Below are 27,942 nucleotides of genomic sequence, written 5' to 3'. Positions count from 1 at the left end.
TGCAACAACGCGTTTCGGGCTTCAAGAGCCCTTGATCACATTTCAGCAAATGTCGCGACCGTTAAAGTTTTATGTGTTTTTTCTACATCAAAGGAACACACCCCCCTACACCACATGGTCAGTAGGTCACATGATAAATAAACATAATGGAAAGACTAATACACAAATATGCGTCTTCCTCAAACTATTTTACAAAGGAAAAAACTTTTTTTTTTCCTTTTCTCTTCAAGTGAAATTCTCATTATGTTAACTGCATAAATGCATGTTTAAACAATTCTATGGTGTAGTGGTTTTTAAACTCACAGTTGTAAGGTTATATGATATATAAAATATCAAATTAGAAATAACAGGTTGAATCCATGTTATAAAATAGTTGCCCACTATATGGCATTTATATATACAGCCTTAGAGAAATGTTTGTTTAAACCAACTAACATTTACCATATCAGAATTAAAAAACATATGAAACCTCTAGAACCATAGTCAATAATTGATTTTTCGACAAATTCCTACATAAAGTGCTTTTGGTGATAATAGTGCAAGAAGAAAATTATTAAAAAAGGGTTTTTTTCCTCCCCCCTTAGTGTTATGATGTGTGAATATAAATAATAACAAAAATGGTCAATTGAAATTCTATAGGCATACATTTTTACACATATACATCACCATATAATTTTATGAGATCTATTATTACATTCAAGAATTCTCTTATCAGTGTATATATACATCTGAAATAAAGTCATTAGTTATATGTTGTGTTTTGTAAACAATAAATGTAGGCTATATTTTTGAGGACATGAGAAAGTCATGGGAGTTGGCTAAGCCGAGGGCATGGCAATGAGAAGATATATAACTGGGCTTAAAGTTAAATGCAAAGATGGTTGCATATCTATAGACATGAGGATTTACTATAGGTATGTATACATATCCTCCGAGTTGTTAAGACCCCTAGGCCACTTGCTGTCTAGTTCCAGTATAAACTTTGTCTCTAGTTGTCTGAGCTTTCTTTCTCTGTTTCCACCGCATTTAGATTTGGGGACCGCAGCGATGACAAAGTAAGAGAGACAATTGATGTCTTTGTTATGACATTTAGCAAAATGCCTCGCCACAGGATAAGAGGCATCATTATGAAGAATGGCCCTCAGATGTTGTAAGATCCTGACATGCACCTGTTGTTTTGTGCTTCCCACATAATTTAAACCGCAGGTGCATGTCAGGATGTAGACAGCAAAGTCTGTTTTACAATTGAAATTCCCCTTGATGGACACGGGGGATGTGTTAAAAGGGGTCACATAGGTGGATTTGTTGCAGCCAAATTTGCAAGCCCGACACGAGGAACATTTTTTGAATCCCCTCATAGGTTGAAGCCATATTGTCGGTTTTCTGGTTTCTGGTGAACTTTTATCCAGATCATTGCCCATAGATCTTCCTTTTCTAAAGGTTACAGCAGGGGGGATAGATAGCCTCTCACCTAAAACATTGTCAGTGAGGACAATTGGCCAATGTTTTTGAATAATAGACCTGATTTTTCTCTCCTGATGTGAATAGGTCATAATCAACCTGGGGTTGTCACCGTTAGTGTTTTTGGTAGTGGGTTGGACCGAATTGTCATTAAATAGACTGCTTCTAGGTCGTTCTTGTGCTCTAGCAATGGCTGTATTGATGATTTCATTGTTATAGCCTCTAGCCAGAAGTCTCATACGCATACCATCAACACATTTCCTAAAATCATGTTCATCGCTGCAAATACGTTTGAGTCGTAAGACCTCCCCGTATGGAATGCTAGCTATGAGATGCTTAGGATGGGAACTGGTCGCATGCAAAGTGATATTGCCGGCCGTGCTTTTTCTGTGTAGGGTGCTATGTAGGGAGTTGTTCACAATCCTAAGCTTTACATCCAAAAATTCTATTTCAGAAGTGTGGATATGGGAAGTAAAAGACAGGTTAAGGTTATTTTTGTTGATACTATCGACGAAGTCTTGCGCGGATGCTGTTGTACCGCGCCAGATGATAAAAACATCGTCGATGTATCGCAAATACAGCACCATATGGTGATCTATGGCTTGCATGTATTCCTGTCTGAGGACCTGCTCTTCCCACCAGCCAACGTGTAAACACGCATAGCTGGGAGAAAAGCAGGCCCCCATAGCAACTCCCCTCCTCTGTTTATACAAGATGTTATTAAACAGGAAAAAGTTGTTGTGTAGGCACCACTCGATGAGCTCTACAATCACTTTGTTATGTGCATACATTTCTATAGGTCTTGTGGCCAAGAAATGTTTGACTGCCGCTAATCCTTGTGTGTGGTTGATACTGGTGTACAAGGATTCTATGTCTAAGGTCATTAGACATAGATCATCCGACCAATCCACATGTTTGATTTTAGTAAGAAAATCCCCGGTATCTTTTACATAACTCGGGAGCAATTTAACCAAATCCTGCAGAAAATGGTCGATGTATTGACCAATGTTCTCGCTGGCATATATTTATATATATATATCCCAAACAACCCCAGTGATGCCGAAAGAAGGAGCCACAAGCGGGGACTTGTAATGGGGTTCTTTATTTGTATGCAGATACAGCGTAATGCATTTCGGCGTGAGCCTTCCTTAGACGCCTCTGCTCAACTGAAAAGTTTGTGCGCCCAGCTGATATAGGTCTCTGCAGCACTCTTGATTGCTGAGTGCACGCCTCCTCCAACCATGTGATCGCCAGTTGCAGCGTAGAACTACTGGCACTGCAACTCCCAGCATGCTCCAAACCTGGGTTGATGTTATGTGGGGAAACCGAGGTAAAGTCCTTGTGTTTTGTGGCAACTGCAGAGCTGGGTGAACTAGATTCAGTCAAAAATAAAAACTTAAGAGCCCCTCAGGCCCCCGCAAAACGCTTCAACCCATATATATATATATATATATTATATAATTACCTACTGGCGGTCGCCAGTAGGTATATATAGTTAGGATTTTTTCCCTATGGGATTTTTGAAAATTCTATGTCTAATAACTTTGGCGTTTGTGGACGGAATTGGCTGAAATTTTCAGGAAAATGGAACATTTTGTTTCTGAGCAGCCCCTGAAAATTTGGGGGGGTTCGTCAAGGGGGGGCCGAGAAAAAAGGGGGGTCCCAAAACGTGTTTTTCCAATGTTAATTTCCATAGGGCGGTTGGCCTCACTTTTAGCCCGAACGGCTGAATGGATTTGCACGAAACTTGGCAAAATTGTAGGGACTGTTAGCCCGATGTGCCTTTGCTAGGTCTCAATATATGTGCTCCAGTGGATTTTGAGAAATTAACGTTCAAAAAAAGATATATATCTGTAAGCGCGCTCTGGGCAGCGCTCCGGTTCGCGTACTTGACGCGTAACGGAACTTCGCGAAGCGAAGCTGATTGGCTCTCCGGTGTCTGTCAACATTCTAAACAGTCCGGAGCGGCCGCCATCTTGTCTCTCGGTAGGATCGAGAGACAAGAGGAGGCCAAAACAAAGGGGGAAATGACCATAAGGGGGCATAGTAGATCCTCCCTGACCCCCTAGGTTTGATGTGGAGGCTTTAAAAGGGCCCCGCAGGGCAAAAAAAAAAAATATATATATTTTTTTCTTTGCGTGGGGGAGCGCCCGGTTCGCGAACCGGGAAGCGTTCTGGGGAGCGTACTATAAGGAAAAAAGAATGATAGACTTTTCAAATACTGTATGTTAATTGATTGTTGGTTTTGTTGATTATTTTTTAATTTCTTTATTTTTTAAGCAATTATTTATTATTGTGATTGTGTTTCAAAATTTAATAAACTTTCTAACATTTCACTGTCTGAAATGTCATTATTTTCATTGAACATAGTTTGTAATCTCTGAGGGTGTAAAATGTCCTCATTTTGAAGGAGGTCATCTACTGCTTGCACACATTGCAGTAGTTCTTGGTCCCAAGTTTCATCCATAAATTCTATATAATTTGGATCAATTATTTCTTGGCTGCTCTCTTGCAGGACAATTTGAAAAGAAAGTTTGCGTTCGCCTTCCATTTTGCCTGAAATTTGGATTAAAAAAATATATATTAGTAGAGATAGGGCACTGTTGGGATTAATTTTGGATAGGCAGTTTTTATCAGTGAATTTATCTTTGGGCAGTGTATAGTATCAGAGTGGAAGTAGGAATATAAAAAAGTGTATGTGATTTAAAGTAAGTAATTTCATAATTATACAAGAGAAACCTAACTCCATCCATAACTATAACAGAGAAGTATATCTAAATCTATAACTACTACAGAGGGATAGTATATAACTATCAGAAAAAGTTTACCATATTAACTTATAGTGCACAATATACTTCAGTTTTAAAAATAACAACTTACCTTTACAAAGAAGTTGAAGTGATTAGTGAAAATCCAATTGAAATGTACAACAAGAAGTAGTAGTCAAAATGGCTGTGTTTCCTTCTCTTCCTTTATATATATTCAGGTATATAACCAATCAAATGTCAGGTAATAAAAGTAGAAAATGAAAGTAAAATTTTCATTGGTTGTCAATTCCAACACTTCAGATGTGTTTTGAGAAGTAATTTACCTCACGGTATTTAGAGAGGTCTACAGGCTAAATGGCTAAATGGAATTTCAATCAAATTTGTGAAAATGATAGGGATTGGTATGTAGTATGAGCTAATCTATATTTGGTGAGAGTGTCTCCAGTCGTTTTTCTGTAAATTACTTTCCCACCTTTTTTGATGGTGCGCTTCCCAGAGAGCGACCCGGTACGCGAACTGGCGAGAGCCCCGGTACGCGAACCTGAAGCGTTACAGGAGTCCACCATTTTGTGTTTCGGTCGACTTAAGATACAAGATGGAGGGCAAATAATGTTCAGAATGGATAGAAGGGGGCATGGTAGACTTATCTTGACCCCCTAGGTTTTCTGAGGGTGGCTGAGGAGGCTTATATGTGCGAAAAAAACCATTTTTTTAAAAAATTTCGCGAGGTTAGCTTCCGGTTCGCGTACCGGGTAGCGCCCCGGGGAGCGTACTTTGTTGAAAATTAGTGAAAAAAGTTAGAGAAAAATAATAATTGTGAGTGATCAGATGTAGGGTAGCTCTGAGAAGAGCTTTTGGGTTTATGGTACATTTAGGTACTTATAAGTAGGTACCAATGCACAGTCTTAAATTCAGAATGAAAATTCTGTTGCCCTCATCTGAGAAGTGAACTCCATCTCCTCTGTAGATATCTTGCATGTAGTAACGCAAGTTATTGTTGTACATGGAGCCCATTCCATGGTCTCTCATGTAAGCTGAAACAGATTTGTTTACATGCTTCCTCGACTTCTCAATTTGTGGACAAAATTGGTTTGACCACCTCCATTTCTGTCTTTGGCATATATTTGAATATACCAAGGCAGTTTGAGGAAAAAGTGCCATCAATTGCTCAAAGGTGTCCTTTAAAAGCATTTCCAGACCTACCCCAGTCAAAGTGCCCAAATCATTACCTCCACAGTGCACAATTAACAGGTCAGGTTTTGGCAAATGCATAAAGGTTTTCACCAATGGTATCAATTGGTGACATTTTAATCCTCTGTGGCCAAACCACTTAATTTCCACATCTTGTAAATTGAGGTTAGGTACATTTCTGTTCTCAGCATACCTCTGAGCCCAATAGATGTAACTATGTCCCACAATCCAGACAGAAAACATGGTGAGAGAAGGTTCTGCTGCAGTCAGATGAAGTGTGGCAATGAAATGGCAGTTGAAAAAATAAGAGTTTAAAATGAAAAAAACTGTGGAGTTTCTGTGTTAATGAAGTAGTAACAGTGATTGGTGGATTTTGATTGCTGAAAACAGAAAGTTAGGGTGCATGGATGAGTTCTTTGAAAGATGTATTTTGAGTGGTCAAGAAAAAATCATTAAATGAAAGATTGCACTGGATATGCAGGTGCACTGAGAGTTCAGAGTTCAATTGAAACATTGTTGTGTGAACTTGCAAACACCAAAGGTCTTCCAAGAGGTGGTTGCTATGCTAAAAAGGCAGAGAGGGCAGAGGGGGGAAGGGTTTTGATTTGAAAAAAGTGAGGGAAGAGTTTTGATTGGGTGACATGAGAGATATGTGTGAAGAATTACAGCATTTCTGTGCTTTTGATAGCTGCAGACTCTGGAGTGCATACCTTTTGCTCTGCTGAAGACAAATTGGTGTGTTTCTGAGACTGTTTTGAAACTCATAAAGTATTTGCTAAGGTGAGAAAAGATTTATTTAATTTAGATAGAGAATAGTGTGCTTTAAGGAGAAATTATGAAGAAAGTTGTGTTTTTCAAATGTTGCTTTGTCTCAAGTGTTTTACAAATAGATTTTGTTTCTTTGAGAAATTGTAATTGGAGAAAATGTGAAGTATTAGTACTGACAGGGTGTTTTTTAGCATAGGAGCTGTGGAGTGTTTTCAAATTATGACTTGAAAATCGTTTTTGAGGAAAAGGAATGGTTTTAAAATTTATGACAAGGACATAATGGTGTATGCTTCTTTATAAGGCATTTGAGTGTCGCTGATGTTATTTTTCCCATTTTAATGTAAGACCTTTCCCTGTGGAGCAAATTGCTTGTAAATATGCTCCCACCTGTGCATGGCAAATTTAGATTTTGAATGTTTGCGTTACATAGCCATGTTAAAAGTGACCCAAACATGCTGCAAAGGCAATCAAAAAACGCTTTCATGTGTCTTAAGGACATTTTAAGTCATTTCCCCATGTGCAGTGTTTTCGAATTATGACTTGAAAATCGTTTTTGGGGAAAAGGAATGGTTTTAAAATTTATGACAAGGACATAATGGTGTATGCTTCTTTATAAGGCATTTCAGTGTCTCTGATGTTATTTTTCCCATATTAAATTAAAAGACCTTTCCCCGTGGAGCAAATTCCTTGTAAATATGCTCTCACCTGTGCATGGTAAATTTAGATTTTGATTGTTTGAGTTACATAGCCATGTTAAAAGTGACCCAAAAAAGTTGCAAAGGCTTTAAAAAAACACTTTCATGTGTCTTAAGGACATTTTAAGTCATTTCCCCGTGGGCAGTGTTTTCAAATTATGACTTGAAAATCGTTTTTGAGGTAAAGGAATGTTTTTAAAATTTATGTGCGCCATATGCCCCCAAATTTCTTTTTCAGGGGTGCAGCAGGGTGTTCTTGAGACACCCCTGCACCCTTGGAAAAATTCCTAATTTGCGATGAGCTAATTGCTAATCGCAAATTGCACCTTCATTCCTATGGGCCTCCTGGCCCATGGAAATGAATGGGTAATTTGCAATTAGCAATTTGCTCATCGCAAATTAGGAATGGTAAAGAATCGCTATTTATTCCTTAAAATTCGCTATTTAGGAAATGCAAAATAGTTTGATGATTCATATGGCGGTTCATCTCTAACAAGATAAGAAGCTTAGGGATAGATTTATGATGACTGGCGCAGTGAGGTGGACATCACTTACTTCATTGGTAGGCCTTTACATGTATTATCTCCTCTGTATTCTTCAACAAGCGTAACTTTGATCTGCAACCCTGAGTAGGCCTCACCTTAAACAAACCTCTGGATAGGCCACACCTTATCGTCATCCTGAATTAATCATTTAAAATGCTAGGGACAGATTTATGATAGGTGTATGCCTCTTTTGCGCCACTGTGCGTCACTTTTGTGATGCAGCGGCGGTGCAAAAGATTTGCTATGAGGCGACAAAATTACAAATTGATGCATTTAGGCAGATGTGTCATGCTGTAAAAAAACCGTGCCACATGAAACCGATGCAGCAGTGATGCAAAAGATGCACCATGTTGCAAGACAGGCCTCACTTTGGGCCATATGTATCAAGCTAATTAGCATTCACAAAGGCCGAAATTCTGCGAATTTCGGCCTTTGCGAATGCTAATTAGACAAATGGTATGTATCAAACAAGTTTGATGCAAAATAAGGAATAGCAAAATTTGCTATTCCTTATTTTGCGATTGCACTTAAGGATTTGCAAATTTTGCAATTCCTTAAATGCAATGTATCAAACAAAAAATATGCAAAAAATGCCATTAAGGATTTGCAAATTACCACCAACTTCTAGTTGGTGGTAATTTGCAAATTCTTTTCAAAAAGCTTTTTTTCCAAAAAACAAAAGGTGCCATATGACGCCCATACATGCCCTTAGGGCATGTATGTGCGCCATATGTCCCCAAATTTCTTTTTCAGGGGTGCAGCAGGGTGTTCTTGAGACACCCCTGCACCCTTGGAAAAATTCCTAATTTGCGATGAGCTAATTGCTAATTGCAAATTGCACCTTCATTCCTATGGGCCTCCTGGCCCATGGAAATGAATGGGTAATTTGCAATTAGCAATTTGCTCATCGCAAATTAGGAATGGTAAAGAATCGCTATTTATTCCTTAAAATTCGCTATTTAGAAAATGCAAAATAGTTTGATGATACATATGGCGGTTCATCTCTAACAAGATAAGAAGCTTAGGGATAGATTTATGATGACTGGCGCAATGAAGTGGACATCACTTACTTCATTGGTAGGCCTTTACATGTATTATCTCCTCTGTATTCTTCAACAAGCGTAACTTTGATCTGCAACCCTGAGTAGGCCTCACCTTAAACAAACCTCTGGATAGGCCACACCTTATCGTCATCCTGAATTAATCATTTAAAATGCTAGGGACAGATTTATGATAGGTGTATGCCTCTTTTGCGCCACTGTGCGTCACTTTTGTGATGCAGCGGCGGTGCAAAAGATTTGCTATGAGGCGACAAAATTACAAATTGATGCATTTAGGCAGATGTGTCATGCTGTAAATAAACCGTGCCACATGAAACCGATGCAGCAGTGATGCAAAAGATGCACCATGTTGTAAGACAGGCCTCACTTGGGGCAATATGTATCAAGCTAATTAGCATTCGCAAAGGCAGAAATTCTGCGAATTTCGGCCTTTGCGAATGCTAATTAGACAAATGGTATGTATCAAACAAGTTTGATGCAAAATAAGGAATAGCAAAATTTGCTATTCCTTTTTTTGCGATTGCACTTAAGGATTTGCAAATTTTGCGATTCCTTAAATGCAATGTATCAAACAAAAAATATGCAAAAAATGCCATTAAGGATTTGCAAATTACCACCAACTTCTAGTTGGTGGTAATTTGCAAATTCTTTTCAAAAAGCTTTTTTTCCAAAAAACAAAAGGTGCCATATGACGCCCATACATGCCCTTAGGGCATGTATGTGCGCCATATGCCCCCACATTTCTTTTTTAGGGGTGCAGCAGGGTGTTCTTGAGACACCCCTGCACCCTTGGAAAAATTCCTAATTTGCGATGAGCTAATTGCTAATCGCAAATTGCACCTTCATTCCTATGGGCCTCCTGGCCCATGGAAATGAATGGGTAATTTGCAATTAGCAATTTGCTCATCGCAAATTAGGAATGGTAAAGAATCGCTATTTATTCCTTAAAATTCGCTATTTATGAAATGCAAAATAGTTTGATGATACATATGGCGGTTCATCTCTAACAAGATAAGAAGCTTAGGGATAGATTTATGATGACTGGCGCAATGAGGTGGACATCACTTACTTCATTGGTAGGCCTTTACATGTATTATCTCCTCTGTATTCTTCAACAAGCGTAACTTTGATCTGCAACCCTGAGTAGGCCTCACCTTAAACAAACCTCTGGATAGGCCACACCTTATCGTCATCCTGAAATAATCATTTAAAATGCTAGGGACAGATTTATGATAGGTGTATGCCTCTTTTGCGCCACTGTGCGTCACTTTTGTGATGCAGCGGCGGTGCAAAAGATTTGCTATGAGGCGACAAAATTACAAATTGATGCATTTAGGCAGATGTGTCATGCTGTAAAAAAACCGTGCCACATGAAACCGATGCAGCAGTGATGCAAAAGATGCACCATGTTGCAAGACAGGCCTCACTTGGGGCCATATGTATCAAGCTAATTAGCATTCGCAAAGGCCGAAATTCTGCGGATTTTGGCCTTTGCGAATGCTAATTAGACAAATGGTATGTATCAAACAAGTTTGATGCAAAATAAGGAATAGCAAAATTTGCTATTCCTTATTTTGCGATTGCACTTAAGGATTTGCAAATTTTGCGATTCCTTAAATGCAATGTATCAAACAAAAAATATGCAAAAAATGCCATTAAGGATTTGCAAATTACCACCAACTTCTACTTGGTGGTAATTTGCAAATTCTTTTCAAAAAGCTTTTTTTCCAAAAAACAAAAGGTGCCATATGACGCCCATACATGCCCTTAGGGCATGTATGTGCGCCATATGCCCCCAAATTTCTTTTTCAGGAGTGCAGCAGGGTGTTCTTGAGACACCCCTGCACCCTTGGAAAAATTCCTAATTTGCGATGAGCTAATTGCTAATCGCAAATTGCACCTTCATTCCTATGGGCCTCCTGGCCCATGGAAATGAATGGGTAATTTGCAATTAGCAATTTGCTCATCGCAAATTAGGAATGGTAAAGAATCGCTATTTATTCCTTAAAATTTGCTATTTAGGAAATGCAAAATAGTTTGATGATACATATGGCGGTTCATCTCTAACAAGATAAGAAGCTTAGGGATAGATTTATGATGACTGGCGCATCACCAGGGATGTGCCAGTCATCCTGCGCCGCTGTTCCGCCACCCATGGTGTGCTGCATTTACAATGCGGCGCACCATGGGGCAAAAACGGCACAGATGCGTGACGCATCTGTGCCGTAAAGGTGGCGCATTGCTGGAGTTGTATCGCAAGTGCGATGCAGCTCCAGCAAGGCTCAGGGGTGCCCCATCTCCACAATGCTGCGTCAAGACCTATGCCTGCTTCAAGCAGGCACAGGGTTTTGACGCAGCTTTGTCCTATCTGATTGTAAATGCGGCACACCATGGGTGGCAGAGCAGCGGTGCACGTTAACTGGTGCATCCCTGGGGATGTGCCAGTTAACATAAATCTGCCCCTTTACATTTAAGTATGTGCAGGGGACACAGAGTCGGTGAGGCTTATCCAAGGTTAAGAAGAGATGAGTCCTGTTCACTGAAAAATTGGACATAGGCTTCACCTCCTCAGCATCACTGGACATGGCTAAATAATAGCTGCAAAATGTTACTCTTGTTAAACAATTTTACTATTATAATCTCTGAGATTTGTCTCGTACTCTGCAACATCTCATTGTTGTTATCTTTCTTTAAAGATAAAGACAACATCAACATGAGCGACAATCAGCAATCAGTTGATTTCGACCTCATCATTGAACTCGTAATTGAAAGATCAGTGGATGTTGATCCCTTGGATGATTTAAATCCTGAGGATGAAGAAGAACGTGATGAGGATGCAGATTTGTCAGAATTGTATGACATAGGATGGGAAGCTGACGTGCTTGAGCCTATGGAACTATAAACATTTATTTTAAAAATGTATAATAAATGAAAAGTAAAAATGTAAACCGTTTCATTTAAAAATAAAGACACCTTCAAAAACAGGTTATGTGTAGTGTCTTCAATAAAATATTAAAATATGCTCATAAAATTAGATCAGATTCACACATAAAACAGCACAGGTAAAATGAATATAAATTCCATTTCTTTTCTGCTATTTCTGTATTCTAAATTTGCCAAGCACTAAAAAATCTTCTATGTAAAAATGTCAAGTAGTGTGTTAAGTTTTTGATGACTGTTATTGATTTACTATTGGGTAATAGTGGTTAATAACATTTTTTATTATATTTTACCACAGATTCAACTGCAGATCATTTCAAGATTTCAGCATGCCAACCAAAGAAAGACTGAGAAAGGCTGCAAAACGTCAAAGACAGCAGGTCAATGAAAAAAAGCAGCACTCCTCTAACAAAAAGATTTGTCAAGTCACCAAGAAAGCACCGGGTAAGAGTACAAAAACATTCATAAGAAATATCTGTAGTAAAAAAAATATTACTACAGAAAATGTTTCAGTCCAGAAAAAGAGAAGCAATTCAAACGGAAAGGAAAGGCCAATGAAAAATGTTACTGCTAGAGCAAGAGATAACTCTGTGCATGAGAGTAGAAGGAAACAACAGTTTAGGGACATTCGTAAACGAATGTTCCGCAACAGGATAATTGGCAATTTGTTAAAAAATATTAAGAAAGGTCAACAGAAAGTGTTTTTTTATAAGAGAAAAAAAATAGTTGAGAAAGATATTGATCAGGCATTTGAAATTAAACGTAAGTTATTTATTTTGATAATCAATAGAATTAGGAAGCTAAACAAGGCAATTTATGATTTCAAAAGAAATAGTAGATGGAAGAGAATAGTTAATCGTAGTAATTTTTGTGAAGTTTTTTCTGGAGAATGGATGCATAGTTCAAGCTGTGAGGCATTTTTTAATGAGGAGAGTTATTTCCAGGATAATGATTTGGTGCATGCAGTTGACACCAGTGGTCGAGCTTATGAAGTGAAAGATGGTTGTCCAGTTGAAAAAGAAAAACTTGTGACAACAGAGATAGAAGAGGTGTTAGGTAATGAGGTTTTAGGAAGACGTCCTAAGGGTCCTGTGTACACCTGGAAGTGTAGTAGTATTTGCAGTGTGCGACAGGATTCCATCAATTTGCTTTGTGATTTTGTACGGTCATTTAATAAGAAAAGTTTGAAGCAGAAAATGAAGTTGTTGCAAGAATTAGATCCTTGCAGAGTGAGAGAAGTGACAGGTTTGCATGGTCATTCACTGGCTTGTATTTCCAGGAGAGTATGCCAGAGTGTTTTTCATCATTTCAGGATGCTAGCAGTGCATCATAATAAAGTGAGGAAATTAGTTAGAATGTTGTATTATGCTAAGAGTCCAGCAATTATGCTTAAACAATTATGCGCAGCTCTTTTGCATGGTTCTGAAATAGATGTGAAGAATATATGTGAAGAAATTGAGTTTTGTTACTTTGGAAGTAAAGAGGAGAATGTTGAAATTGACCAAGAAGAAGAGGGTAATGTGGAAGATAGTGTACAGGTTTCCAGTACAGATAATTTCCAGAGGGAAATTGCGACGTTTGAGGTGAAATCAAGTGAGAGGCCAAATTTCACTTGTGTGTGTTGTCGACGCACTTATTATAAGAATCAGACTAAGTTAGTGGATTTATATGCAAAAAGTGAAAGGGAAAATAATAGTGAATAGAAGGATTTCACAACATACTTGATGGTAGAAAATTGTTTTGATTTGGGATTGGATCAACGTGTGTGTACTTATTGTTGTAACAAATTAAATCAAAACCAGATGCCTGCTAGAGCAGTTCATAATAATCTGGAATTGGTTGAGATTCCTTCTGAATTGAAGGATTTAAATACTTATGAATCTATTTTGATTCAAAGTATCCATCCCTTTCAGGCTATTGTAAGAATGGAGCCAAAGACAGGGAAATTGCCTCCATCAGATTTACAGAGAGGATTAAAGGGAAGAGTTGTTTATTTGCCTCTAGATTTGAAGAAAAACATTAACACAATTGGAGTAGAAAAAGTGGAAGAGGAACCTCTGGTTATCTTAGTTAATGGGGTTCCGACGAAGAATAAGAAAATATGGCAAGATTTAGTGGATGTTAGGAAAGTTAAAAAGGCAACATTGTATTTGAAAAAAAATAATAAATACTATAAGAATGTATATGTTGCAGAAGAGGAAGTAAGTGAGGAAGAGGATAGCGATTTGTGTGCTGGTCAAATTGAGAAAGTAGAACCCTGTACTAGTGAAGAAATATATGAACATTATAGTGTTCATCCTTTGCATTCCAAGGAAGTCATGGGGAATGCTATTGAGTTGTTTCAAATGAAACAAGCCAAAGGGAGTCCCATTAGTGTTTGGGAGGAAAGTTTGGAAGCTCGGTGTTTCCCACAGCTTTTTCCAACAGGTCAGGGAGGAAGATATGATGAGCGACCTCATCAAATTCCTGCTTCTGAATACCGGACTTTGCGATTGTATGCAGGAGATGCTAGGTTTCGACAATGCATTCCCTATTTGTTTCATCTCCTGTTTGAAAGCGATCTGTCTGGACTGTCATATGCAGTGAACCACATCTTGAAAAGTGGTATACACATGCAAAACATCTCGGCAAGTGACTTTATGGATAAAGTCAATGTCCAAGACAGTATTTTGGATTCTCACCTGATTAATCTCATGGCGTGTCAGCGTGGTACTAATGAGTACTGGTACCGTCGTCATGGTGATTTAAAATGTATGCTGAGGAACTTAGGAACTCCCACATGGTTCCTCACTCTGAGCTGTGCCGAGTATGGCTGGGAAGACTTACTTGAATTTCTACGAGAGGCAAATGGAAACCTCGAAAACATTGAATTCAAGACACCCGGAGAACTGTGCTCTTTGGATCCAGTCAATGTATGCAGGTACTTCAATCATAGATTTGAAGCTATGATGTCTTTCATCATGAATAAGAAGAATCCACCTCTTGGAGAGGTGTTGGATTTCTTCTGGAGAAAGGAGTACCAAGCAAGAGGTGCTCCTCATATACATATGCTGCTGTGGATCAAGGATGCACCTAAATTTGGAACGGATCCAGAAGACTCAGTGATGAGTTTCATACAACAGTATTCTACGTGTGCTGTTCCAAACGCAAAGGAGAAGAAAAGCCAAAGAGAAAAAGTTCTACGTTTCCAAAGCCATCGATGTGGAAAGTACTGTCGTCGTAAATTCCGAAACAAGGACAAGTTCTACACCAAATGTCGTTTCGGCTTTCCACGACCGGTGATTTCTAAAGGAAGAGTAAACAGTTTGATGTCTTCGCTGCGACATAATGTGATGAAGAAATCACCTAAAAACACATACAATTTGAAGAGGAACGAAGAGTCCAAGTACATCAACGACTACAACCCGTGATTTTGTCCATGTGGAATGCTAACATGGATATACAGTTTGTGGCTGATAACTGTATGGCTGTGGCTCGGTATGTGACATCTTACATCACCAAAAAAGAGAAGACAGAATTGAAGGATATGTGGGAGGACATTTCCCATGAAAAGATCCTCAGTAAGAAGTTGTACAGTTTCAGTCTGAAGATGTTGTCGCATCGAGAAATCGGAGATTACGAATGTTCTGACCGGTTGTCTTCAGCAAGTCTCTATGCCAAGTCCAGGAGTATCGTTTGGGCGAGTCTTGGTCTTGCTGCAACGCGTAATCGAGTTCTGAAACCTGTGCGGGAAATTGAGTATTTGGCGGAAAAGGAGCCAAACAGTACCGACATTTTGAAGACCAACATGTTGGATACATATTATCCAAATCGAAGCAGTCACCTCGAGAATGTTTGTCTGTATGAGGTTCTTCAAAATTACATATTCAAGAGGAACATCAAAGAAGATACTGAGAAAGGAGTGTATGCTGTAATAGGAAGTGAGGGATGTCTGGTCAAGCAAAGAAAATGCCACTTGGTAAACCATCGAAAATTGAGTGGTGAATCTCCTGAAAAAAAGGAGTTTTTCTATTTAGCACTTTTGCAACTTTTCAAGCCTTGGCGTGCAGAAGAGGAACTGCTTTTCCCAAATATGTAGAAATGTTGAATGCGGAAATTGAGCAGGAAGCAACGATTGCAGCCGAGATTGCCAGAGACAGTTCTCAGGACAGTCAGAGTTCTGCTTCATTGAGTCAGGATCCACTAGGAGGACCTGTTATCGAAAATGAAGCTGCCACTGCTATGAATGAAGTGGAAAGAGCCATGGCACATGCTCAGGAGGATGCGGTTAACTTAGAAGAGTTGGAAAGACAACTCAACGTTGAGCAGAGGAAAATATATGACGAAGTTACCATGCAAATTGATCATGGATTAAGTCATGAGAAGAAAGAGTGCTCATGTATGTCGTTGAAGCCTGTCCGACTGTACGTGAGTGGAGAAGCGGGAACTGGAAAAAGTTTCCTTATTAAAGCAATTTCATGTTATTTGCAGGAAAGGACAGAGTCATCGCTGTCTTGTGTTGTCACCGCTCCAACTGGACTGGCAGCACATAACATTAAAGGGATTACTTTACATCATTTACTGATGCTGCCAGTGGAGCATGACAACAAATTACAATATCACAAGCTATCTGGAGATGCTTGTTGTGAAGTTTCAAGAATCTTGAGGAAAATGAAACTTCTTATCATTGACGAAGTAAGCATGGTTTCCAATGTCATGCTTGCCTTTGTGCATTTGAGAATGCAAGAAGTTCTCAAAACAGAGTATGATGTGTTATTTGGTGGCAAACACATTATTGTTTTCGGAGATCTTCTGCAGCTGACAACAGTGAAAGGGCAACCTGTGTTCAAAATGCTCACGCATGAAGATACCAGGAAGTGCCTAGGGAGCATTGGCAACGTCAATATATGGTTAAACTTCAATTATGCTGAACTGCATGAAAATATGCGTCAGGCGAAGGATGAAGTTTACAAGACTATTCTACGAAATGTTAGAATTGGAAAAGTGACCGAGCATGGGAAAGAAGCTTTACATGCACGATTACTGTCAAATTTATATCCAGAACAAGATGTTGTGCCTGAGAATATTTTTCAGAAAATTACTGAGAAGAAATCTGGAATATGTTTGATGCCAACTCTTGCAGAATGTGCCAAATTCAACAACAAAATGTTGCATTTAGAAAAGCAAGAGATTGTGAAACTGGAAGCTATTGACAGAGTAGAGCATATGGGATCAACAATTATTTTGTCCGAGAATTTGAAAACAAAATTGGATTCATTAGAGAAGACTATATCTAAAACTGCAGGTTTTGAAAAGACTCTGAATGTGTGCTTGAACTGCCGTATAATTTTAAGAAGGAATTTACATGTTGAAAGAGGTCTGGTAAATGGATCAATGGGTAATGTTGTTGATTTTGTAAAATACAGAAATAGAGATGGAATTGAATTTTTTAAAAATTAAATTTGATGGCATTGAAGAAGTACAGCTAATTGGTCGTTGTTCTGCTAGATTTTTGCTTGTAAAAGACTTATATGTTCGCCGTAAGCAGTTTCCTGTTTGCTTGGCATATGCGGTGACAATCCATAAATCGCAAGGTTTAAGTGTAGACAGTGCATTGGTGAATATTGGCAGTTCTGTGTTCAAGGAGGGTATGGCATATGTGGCATTGTCACGAGTTAGAACTTTATCGGGATTGTACTTGATTGAGTGTGATGTCACAAACATTTGTGCGGATCTAGATTGTGTTAAGGAATACAATATGTTAAGAAGAGAGTATGCACCACATTTGCCTCAATATCCTTTGTTTGAGAAACGTGTGGTAGGCCGGAAACGAAGAAATGTGACCAATACTGGGGAGGTTGTAGCAAAAAGACGAAAAGTCGATGAACCTGAAATTATAAGCAGAAACAAAAAGGATTCTGTTGAAGATGTTGTTGGTTTTCAATTTGAAAACAGTTCTGGTGTCAACTGCTATGCTAATGTAGTGGTTAATGTTTTGTTTTCTCTAGAAAATGTAAAAGAAGAGATTGTGGTCAATTCTGATCAAAGATTTTGCAGTTTGTTAAATTCTGTGTTAGAGAAATGTAGCACTGATAGAACAAAAATAGAAAGTGTGTCTGAAATTCGAAATCTGTTAGACAGATGTTCAGGCCAAACACAATTCTCTCAAAATATTCAGCAAGATTGTCAGGAGTTTTTAATGTATATGCTTGATGTATTGCATGCTGAAGGTGTAGATGTAGATCACCTGTTTGGGCTTTCTTATCAATGGCAGCATGACTGTGAGAACTGTAGGGTATCAAGTACTACTAGTGTAGACTCAGAAAGATTTATATATTTAACTTTGCCAGACAGTAAATCAGTCTCTTTTAATAAACTAGTAAAAGCAGCTGATCACAACATGGAGTGTAGCCAATGTAAATCTGAAATGATGTCCACATTATTTATACGAACATATGGCCAGTATGTTATTTTAATGTTCCAACGATGTAGGCCTGATGGAACAAAATTGACAACTTTAATTAAAAATTTTGTGGCTTCACAGTTGTCAATATCAGGAAGGACTTTTGTAACTGCAGCAATTATATATCATGACGGTCCTTCAATAACATCAGGACATTACACAGCTTATTTAAAGTCTAGAAATGGCTGGTCATTCTGCAATGATTCTGTTTTAATTTTCAAAAAAAAATTGCCGTATGACCTTAAAAACTCTTACCTGGTGTTTTTAAAACCAAAATTTTAGGGAAAGAATCTCGGGATGTGCTCTGAGGAATTTCAAGAAGTTCTAATGGCTCCTACACGATTTGGCCTTGAGGATAAGTGTAGTACAGAGACATAACTTCTTACCATAACACTGGACGTCATGGAGAAATAACTGCACTTTGAATGAATTCAGAAAAACTGTTTCTTTTTATAAGCAAATTGAAGCAGCCAATCAAAACATGGAGTAGAGGGAATGTAAGTCTGCAATGCTGTCTACTGTTTTATATTGCTTTGTGATTAAAAGTGATGTAGAGAATTAAATAATTGTAGTAGTCATAGAGATAGTGTAAGTCTGCTTCATAGTAAGCAGTATCAGTGTCATAGGAAATGTAGAACATAACTGAGCAAGAAGGGGAAGATCTTACTAGTCCAGGATTGTGAAAATGATCTTCAACATTTTAATTGTGAAAGTTGCGGAAATACAACATGACGGGATTGTGTGGTATATAAATAAATAATACCGGATCTAGGTTTGACTGGACATAGCAATAACAGATAGCTCAATAAATAAGAGTCAAGATTCGAGGTAGTAGGAGTTTGCAGGTTTAATACAGCATAAAGGACAGGAACAGGACAACCTGCACGGGAACAGGATGGACAGCGCTGCCGGGGGCAGGATCAGAATCGGCGTAACATTTAATAACAGTGCACAAATATATATACTAAAACAGTAACATTACAATGAATTACAGTAGGCGGAGCAGTGGGTGTGGTCAATAGCAGTCACGAAAGATAAGGGTGAAAATGGGTGTAACAGGGGCGTATACATAGACATGTGATGCAAACGTAACAGAATATGTCATAAATGGGGCGGAAACATGGAGGGGGCTACCTAAGGAGCCGGGACCTCTAACCTAATGGTGCGCGCAAACTGACAATGACGTGTTACTAGGAGAAGCTGGGGGCTATGAACTCTGTGCTAGGAGCAGAGACTGAAGTCTGGAGAGTCAGGGCGACATGTACCTAAACAGTATCTAGTATCTGATGTTTAGAGAACATGTTGATAGAATCCAAAAGTTATCGGGGTAAAGGCTAACAGACTCTAAGAATGGTGCATGCATTATTCCACATGTAGTGCGTGATGAAGAATATTAAATGACCATTAAATGCAGTATTTCTCTTACATGGAGACGTAAAGGCTAGACAATGACGGAAACTATTGATGTGATTCAGTAGCTTAGGAATGCAGAGAAGGAGGGCTGGACTGATAACTAGAATCATAACATACTCTTGGCAGACTCAGAGGCAGAGCCAGGCTGAGCCGGGCACTGTGAGGCAGGAAGTAAGTGAAGGGTCGAGGATACAGGTGGGGGCTGTATCGCTCCTCAGCGAGGACTCAGAAGACAGGAGCTGAATCTGGTGTCCGGGCCCTTTTGAGGCCTAGAAACGGGGACTTTCCAATGAAATAACGTGCACACTGAGAAACGTGGCAACGTAACTTTACATAGGCCTGATACTCGTAGCTTTCACGAGAACTGGAAACTGGTATACTAGAGATGGACACAACTGTAATTGCGTCTTTAATCAAACATGGGGGATACATATGCATATTTAATCATGCACACATAACATAAGATGGAGGACACGTAGGGACACAGAACATGGCAAAATTTACTTTTCCACATTCCCTCCTTGTCACTACGTTTCCATCAGGAAACATCAATATTCATGATACCATCTATCATTTCATACAGTATCATTTGCTCGTCTCGAATTTTCTTGGAACGGGATTTAGGACGGGACTCGGGACTAGGAATACAAGATGTAGCACAAATGCCGCAAATCGCAGGGCCACATTGTAAACAGAGGCAGCAACTGAATATGATCGCTACTGCAATACCCAGAAATGACAATACTTTCCATCCCCAGGCGGAAATTATATTCCAGAACCAACCGGACCATGTCCAGGTGCCTGGATCTTGGAGTAACATATGGGCAATTTTATGGAGTCTGGTAATAGCTGAATAAACAGACGGTGCGTTATTAGGAATGAAAATGCAGCAACTAGATCCGATGACTCTACATGCCCCGCCCCTATCGGCCAGTATGACGTCAAGGACGAGACGATTCTGGAGCACGACAATTCTCATAAAGGATTGCTCTTCGGTTAAGTTACCTAGAGCAGAAGTAGTCTCAATCACTACTGCTTCAAGTGTTCTGGTTAATCTACGTATCAGTTTACTATTCACAACAGTACCTAAATAGGGGAAGACACCTTTATTGATATCTATGTATTGTTCTAGAGCAGTTTCAGTATAATCGACAATCGGGAGGTTTCTCTTGTGTCTAGTATGTACTAGGAGGGAATTCCTATGATAGTCAGGTGGGGCTAGGAAAACTGGTGGCAGTAGGAAGGCAATGTAACATGTACCATCCCAATCAAGGGGCAGACGAACATATGCGGTCTGACCACAAACAAAATAAGAATGACGTGAAGCTTTGAAAATAGATTTCCTACTGTCACTATACTTGACGATAGTAGTACAATCACTATGGCCTACATGTACGGAACCATTCTTTCGGACACATAATTCACCTTTGACTGGTAATACTGACATGGCAGGTAAGTCTGGAGTAGAATCAGACTGAACATTCAGGACCATAAAACTCGAAGAATAATTACCTAAATTATAAACTTCATTTTCTAGATCTAACCCTGTTCTGTGGGGAAGACCTTGCTTGTCTGGGAAACATGTACTGTTAAGAAAAGACATATCTGTTGAGGATGACGTTAACGTGGACCATGCTCCACACGAACCATTATGTGAAAATGGATAAGGAAAGAGTGGCAGAACTCCCTTCGGTGTCTGGAAAGGGGGGAGTCGACCACACACCCAACAATTTGTGGCATTGCTGGTCTGGTGTGAATAATGTAACATGCGGATAAAGGAGTTATTACGCATAGCAAGACGATATGAGAGTTCATGAGGAGGCAGATCACTAAACGTGTGCTCTACTGTAACATTAGCAGACTTATTTACATGAGAAACTGAAAAACACAAATAAAATGCATAACTGGTGCAGGAAATCATGATGCTAAAATATAGCAGAAAACATAAAATAATAGTGCAACTTCTAGAGTTCTCACTAACTCTCTCTCTGTGGGGTCTATTATATACATGTCAGAAACCGGTCTAACCGTTTCACCTAGGGGAGGACTTAGACAATCAAACTGGCTGACTTATTTTACTAGACCTTAGTTTAAGCTTATACTCCTGTTGCGGAGTTTTCTCTAACAGGGAAGGGTTCGTATCAATGTCTTTTGCGGGACAGTCCTTAAGAATAGTACTTTGGCAGTCTTTAAGATCCTCGGAAATGTTCTTTGAAACAGGTTTCAATCCAAAAAATCTTTTCACATGTGACAAATGGACCCAGCCCTTCCTGCCTTCCAGCTTGACGGCAGTACGGGTGGCCAGGAGGACCTGTCGGGGTTCCTTCCAGCGAGGCTCCAGCGGATTTGAACGATCAAAATTCCGGACAAGAACCATGGATCCGGGAACGATTTCATGCGGTGCCACCTCGGTATTGTCTGGAAATGCGGCAGCAACCTGTGAACGACAAGAGTTGAGGGCAGACATCAAGGAAGCTAGGTAATCTGTCAGCATATTACTTGAAACATCGGTAATACTTCGGGGTCTAGGTGTACCCCACATGTTAGGGGGGCGGCCGAATACGACCTCATAAGGGGACAGACCTGATCTGGAGTGTGCGACCATGCGCATATAAAATAAGGCAACTGGCAGAGCTACTAGCCAGTCCACACCTTTCTCTTTACATACTTTTGCAATTCGGATTTTCAGGGTCTGATTATGTCTCTCTACGAGACAGGCTGCTTCTGGATGGCGTACACAATGGAACTTCCACTGGTACCCTAACAAAAGGGAAACATGTTTCATCAACTCGGATGAGAATGGCTGGCCGTTATCAGAATATACGACTCTAGGGAGTCCATAACGGGGGAAGAATTCACGAACCAACTGCTTGGCAGTGGTCGCGGCTGTGTAATCTGGGACTGGATATGCTTCTGTCCACCTGGACAAAGCGCATACCACTACAAGGACATACTTGAAACCTCGACATCGCTCCATCTGAATATAATCCATTTGGAGGACTTCAAAAGGGTGGTCAGGGGGCTGGAAACCACCTTGTTCCACCGGGACACTTTTACCTGGATTAAACTGACAACATATCATACAGGTACGGACTTTCTGCTTGGCTGCAGCTCGTAAATGCTTGTTGAACCAAATGTTCTGGATACTATCTAACATAACTTTTTCTCCTAAATGTGCTGGACTATGTGCGGTATTGATAATGACTTGAACCATAGAGTCGGGGAGAAACCATGTGGCTTTACCCTTCGTTACCCATCCCTGGTCTGTCTGGACCCCTCCTTGTTCAGACCATTTCTTGATTTCATCGGGAGTAGCATGTAACTGAATATCTATGACATCTTGAGTAGGGTCCTTAACTGTCATACATGTAGTCTGTTCTAGAGTGGATGTCGGTGTCTTGTTAACTGGAATGTCCTGTGTCTGTGCTGTAAGCTTGGCTGTGCGATCTGCTAGATCATTACCTTGAGAAATAGTGTCAGTAACTTTCGTATGTGCTTTGCACTTCATGATAGCAATGGATGTCGGTAAGTGTATGGCATCTAACAGAGCTTGAATAAGGAGACCATGCTGAATCTTGGTTCCATGAGAAGTCATGAAACCTCTCTCCTGCCAGAGCACTCCAAAGTCGTGTACGACTCCAAATGCATAACGTGAATCTGTGTAAACATTAACTTTCAGGTTTTTAGCGTGTATGCAGGCTTGTGTCAGAGCAACTAGCTCTGCTGCTTGAGCAGACAGGGTGTCAATACGATGTGTTTCAATAACTTCAGTGTCAGTAGTCACTGCATACGCGGCTACTAGTTCTCCTGTACTTGTTCTCATACATGAACCATCCACATAAAGTGTCAGGTCGGGATCTGGTAATGGAATATCTGTCAAGTCTTGTCTTGGCTTAGTCATAATGTTAACTACTTCCACACAGTCATGTGTGGCAGGATTTGAAGTAACTGACGGTAACAGTGTAGCAGGATTTAGAACGTTGCAGCGTCTGATTTCTATGTGTGGCTGGAACAGTGTCAATTCATAACCTGTTAAACGTGCAATTGTCAAGTGCTGAGTCTGTGTTCGGTTTAAAAGAACTTCCACGGAGTGTGGAACTTGTACTGTCAAGGAATGTCCTAATACTATGGAATCACTTTGTCTGATAGCTAGTGCTGTGGCTGCAACTGACTTGAGGCACGCAGGCAGAGCCTGGGCTACTGGATCTAATGTGCTCGAAAAATAAGCACAGGGCTTGTATTGTCCTGCTTGATCTTGTGTGAGAACAGATAATGCTGTACCTTCCCGTTCTGTGACGAAAAGTGTAAAAGGCTTACTGTAGTTCGGTGTAGCTAGAACTGGAGCTTGGCATAGAGCTTTCTTTAATTCATTAAAACTAAGTGTATGTTCAGATGTCCAAGGGAGGACAGTCGATACGGCTGCCTCCTGTGTCGTTAACTGTATCAGTGGTTTAGCTAGAAATGCATACTGAGGAATCCATTGTCTGCAGTAAGAAGTAAGGCCGATAAAAGCACGTACCTCCTTCTGTGTCTTGGGCTGAGGAAGACTCGCTATTAACTGGATACGATCGGGTGTCAACTGCCTACCCCTCTTGGACAGTAAGTGGCCTAAATAGATCACTTGCTGGACACAGAATTGAAGCTTAGAAGGGGACACCTTGTGCCCCATCTCGGCAAGGAAATACAAGACTGTAAGGGATGCTCGCTCGCAAGCACGTTCAGAACGGGCTGTGATCAGTAGATCATCGACATACTGGAGCAGGGCAGTGTCAGTTGGCATGTGAATATTGTCTAGTTGTCTCTTAAGTGCTTGACTGTAAATACTAGGACTTTCTGTGAAACCTTGAGGAGCTCGTGTGAACATATAGCTCCTTCCATTTAAACAAAATCCGAAAAGGAACTGGCTGTCTGGATGAATGGGGACACTAAAAAATGCGTTCTTGAGGTCTATGACTGAAAAAAATGAGGCTTCAGAATCAATGGCTGTCAATAGAGAAGAGATATCTGGGACAACTGGGTACTGGGGAATAATACATTTGTTGAGTTCTCGAAGGTCAATCACTAATCGATATACTGGGGGTGCATTTGGATCAGTACGTTTCATGACTGGAATGATCGGAGAATTACATACATTGGAGTCAGTTTCTACAACTACTCCTTGAGCCATGAGCTCGTCAATAATTTTGGATAAGGCTGCTACAGCCTCAGGTGGCAATCTGTACTGTCTGATTCGTGGCAACACTACACCTGGCTTGAGAGTCACACGATGGGATGTGATTTGCATATAACCAACATCAGTTGGACCTTGCGCCCATAGATGCTGCGGAACATTGGACAATCTCGGATCAAAATCTCGTAATACATAGTGACCCTTGAAGTCACGTAGAAACAGGCGTATTCCCTTTGGGGAACAGCAAATAACTGCACCTAATTCTTTCAGTGTCTTAATGCCTAACAGATTTTCTGGACATGACTTCGTAAGTAACAGATCAGTAGTGCGGGACAATGGACCTACTTCTAGAGTAACTGGCTTAGATATCTCGTTTACAATAGGCTTTCCTGAAAATCCAAGGGAAACATTTCTAGAGCCTGAGAGCGGAGCCCCTGGAACTTCGGCGTGACTAATGGTGGTCCTACTTGCCCCTGTATCAATCAAAAACTTTCTGTCTTTCCCTAATACTTGACTATGAACATAGGGACCCTCTTGATCTACAGGTATCTCGATGAGAGGCAAGCCTACCTCCCTCTCTAGGCTGTTTCATGAATATGGCTGATACTCTGGATACTCGGACTGCGCATACTGGTACATCTGCTGTGTAACATGCTGTGTTGCAGCGATAGGCTGCGGTGCTGGAACTGTCTGTTGTGCATTCTGTGGCTGAGAAGTCTGTGAAACTTGTTCTTGTCTAGGCGGACGTGGTCTTTCTTTAGTCTTACCAGTAGCTATATTGTGTTTCAGAACTGCACACTCGTTTATGAAATGACCTGGCTGTTTACAATAATTGCAGGTCCCTTTAACGGGAACTGCAGGATGACTGGCTTGATTCGGACCCCTCTTTTGACTGTCTTGTGGAATAGATTGTGCAACCAGCACTTTCATTTTCGTGTCTTTCATACGTTTTCTTTCATGATCTTGCTCTTCTCTGATTCTATTCTGGTGATACTGAAGCATCTGTAACATCTGGGACGGGGTATTAGCTTGCCAGGTACTTTCGACTTTCAAAACTCGATTCTTAACTTGTGGACTTGAATTCTCGACTAATTTAGTAACAAAAAGATGAGGGTATGACTCGCTACTCGTCTTGAGGCCACTGTTTATGATAAAACATTTTTCAAATCTAGAATAAAAATCACTAGTGTCTTCATCTTGTTTCTGTTTACAGGCTGAGATTGCATCCCAGTCTTCCTTTTTAGTGGTTAATAATCTTGGCAAAACTTGTATTAACAGTTCTGGTAATTCTTTACATTTCTCTCCAAGACCGGTACCTGGTACTCGTATCTTATCTTCAGCTTCTAGAACTGCCCAATCGATCTTTTTCTCTCCCACCTCCCAATCTTTTTCCTTGAGTTTCTCGTATACCCCTGCGGGCAATAAGACTTTTAACATTTTAATTATATCTGGATACGTGTATTCTCCCATACGGAGCATGTCTTTTAATTCTCGGTGGAACCCTGCTGGATCTTTGTCATGACAGGGAATTAACTTTTTCATCTTTAAGAGTTCCATCTTTGTAATCGGGGTGTAAACAAACACTCGTTGCATTTCACCATCTGTTGTCCTGACTGGGTGTACTTCTCGTAACGGATTCTGTCTATCTATGTAAAAGGGTTTACTTTCTGGAGGTGAGACATGAACAAAATGCGGGTTCAAAAACGTTCTATATTTGTGGCGCTGTTCTAGGATGACACTAATTAAATCGGTACCTAAACCTTTCCATCTATACTGGAGTAACTCGTTCAGGACATCGTGTAACGGACCTGGATCAGAATGTTGACCCTCATACAGAGTAATGAGGTGCTGGATCATATACATACCCACCAGTCGTTGCTCGGCTGGGGGCAGTTTCAGAAACATTTGAGCCACTATTTCGTCTGGAAAAGTGGTAGAATCAGTAATCCATCGGACTGCTGATCGGACTAGTTCTTGTTCATGCATAGTACTTAACTCACTGTAACCGATTCGTGATTTCAGAATGTGATCGGTAGCTTGAAATACTTGTTCTAGAGAACCTTGTTCTGGTGCTGGATGATGAACAGTTTTCTTGTAGTCTAGACGTGACTGTCGGTCTGGAAATCTAGATTTTCCTACATACGCTATTCTAGTGGGATTCTCGTCCTCTACCTCTTCAGTAGAAGAGTCATTCTCTTTCTCGCTTACTTGTGCTGCTTTACGTTGTTCATGTAACTTTATTATTTCTTTACGAATTCTCTTGTACATACTCTCTATACTACTGATAGTCTTGTGCTTACCCTCGGCTATATTATCACTCCACCTTGTCAGGATTTTCATTTCGGCCGGACCTTTAGTTGGGTAATCTTGTTCTCTTATTAGACAGTTAATCAGAAACTTTAATATCATGAGCTGGATCTCAGCTTTCCTTTGGGACATGGCTTCACCAATACTTTCTGGATCATCCCCTGTACGGATGAAACGATATATTCTGTCTAGATCTCCTTTCATATCTGGTAGGGTGTCCAAATACCCGGTCACCCGTCTTACACGGATGGAATATATTACTGTACTATCATCACCTGCAACTGGATCATAGCGGCATTCAGTGAGAGCTCGTCGGATTTCTGCAACGGACTTAAATTTGGGCGTACGCTGTAACGCACATTCATGTAACTCGGCCAACGTTCTACGTTGGTGCGGTGGCGGGGTACCAGGAGGACCTCCTCCTGCGGCCCCTAAACTGGAATCGTCGACTGATACTCTTCGTGCTGGCAGAGTGGGAAATTGTAATGTAGGCTGGACCGGGGGTACCGTAGCGGGTACTGCAAAAGGTGCCCCGGTGTCTGGGGGAGCAGGAATTGCCTGATTTACAGGGACTGGCGGAACAGGATTTGCATATTCTGGGACTGTGTCGTCCAAATAGGACGAAATAAAAATATCAGCTGCGGTCGGTTTGTGACGTAGCTTAGTCGGAACTAGTGGTGGCGGAAAATTACTGGATGCCTCCGGGGTCGCTTTTGGCAAGCCCTCGGCAAGAAGAGGATACATACCCTTAATGAGGGCATGCCTCTGTCTATCTGACTGTTCAGTTTTGACTCGTTCACCTATCTTGATTAGTTCCCTTTCTTGGGCTCGTTCTAAAGATTCTCTACTTAATTCTGACCTTCTGATTTCTTTTTCGGTTCTCTTATGAGATTCTTTGCGCCATAACTCGATGGCATCTTTCTGTGACTGTCTGGCTTTCTTCTCCCATAATGCTTCTTCTACTCTCATGATGCACTCGGCATCCCATGTGCCTGATACAGGCCATCTATACTTTTCTTCTAACTGTTTGGTATACTCTACCCATAAATCTAGATATAATATGGCACTTATGCCATGCTTCTGATACATAAAATGACCTGGACTGTCCCTAGGCGGGACAGGAACTGCTTCTTCTAACAGACCTTTTCTAGTTCTTAACTGACGTAGTCTGGAAAATAACG

This window comes from Lissotriton helveticus, chromosome 10 (genome assembly GCF_964261635.1).
Source record: "Lissotriton helveticus chromosome 10, aLisHel1.1, whole genome shotgun sequence".
NCBI lineage: Eukaryota > Metazoa > Chordata > Amphibia > Caudata > Salamandridae > Lissotriton > Lissotriton helveticus.
Note: the sequence above shows the minus strand (reverse complement) of the source record.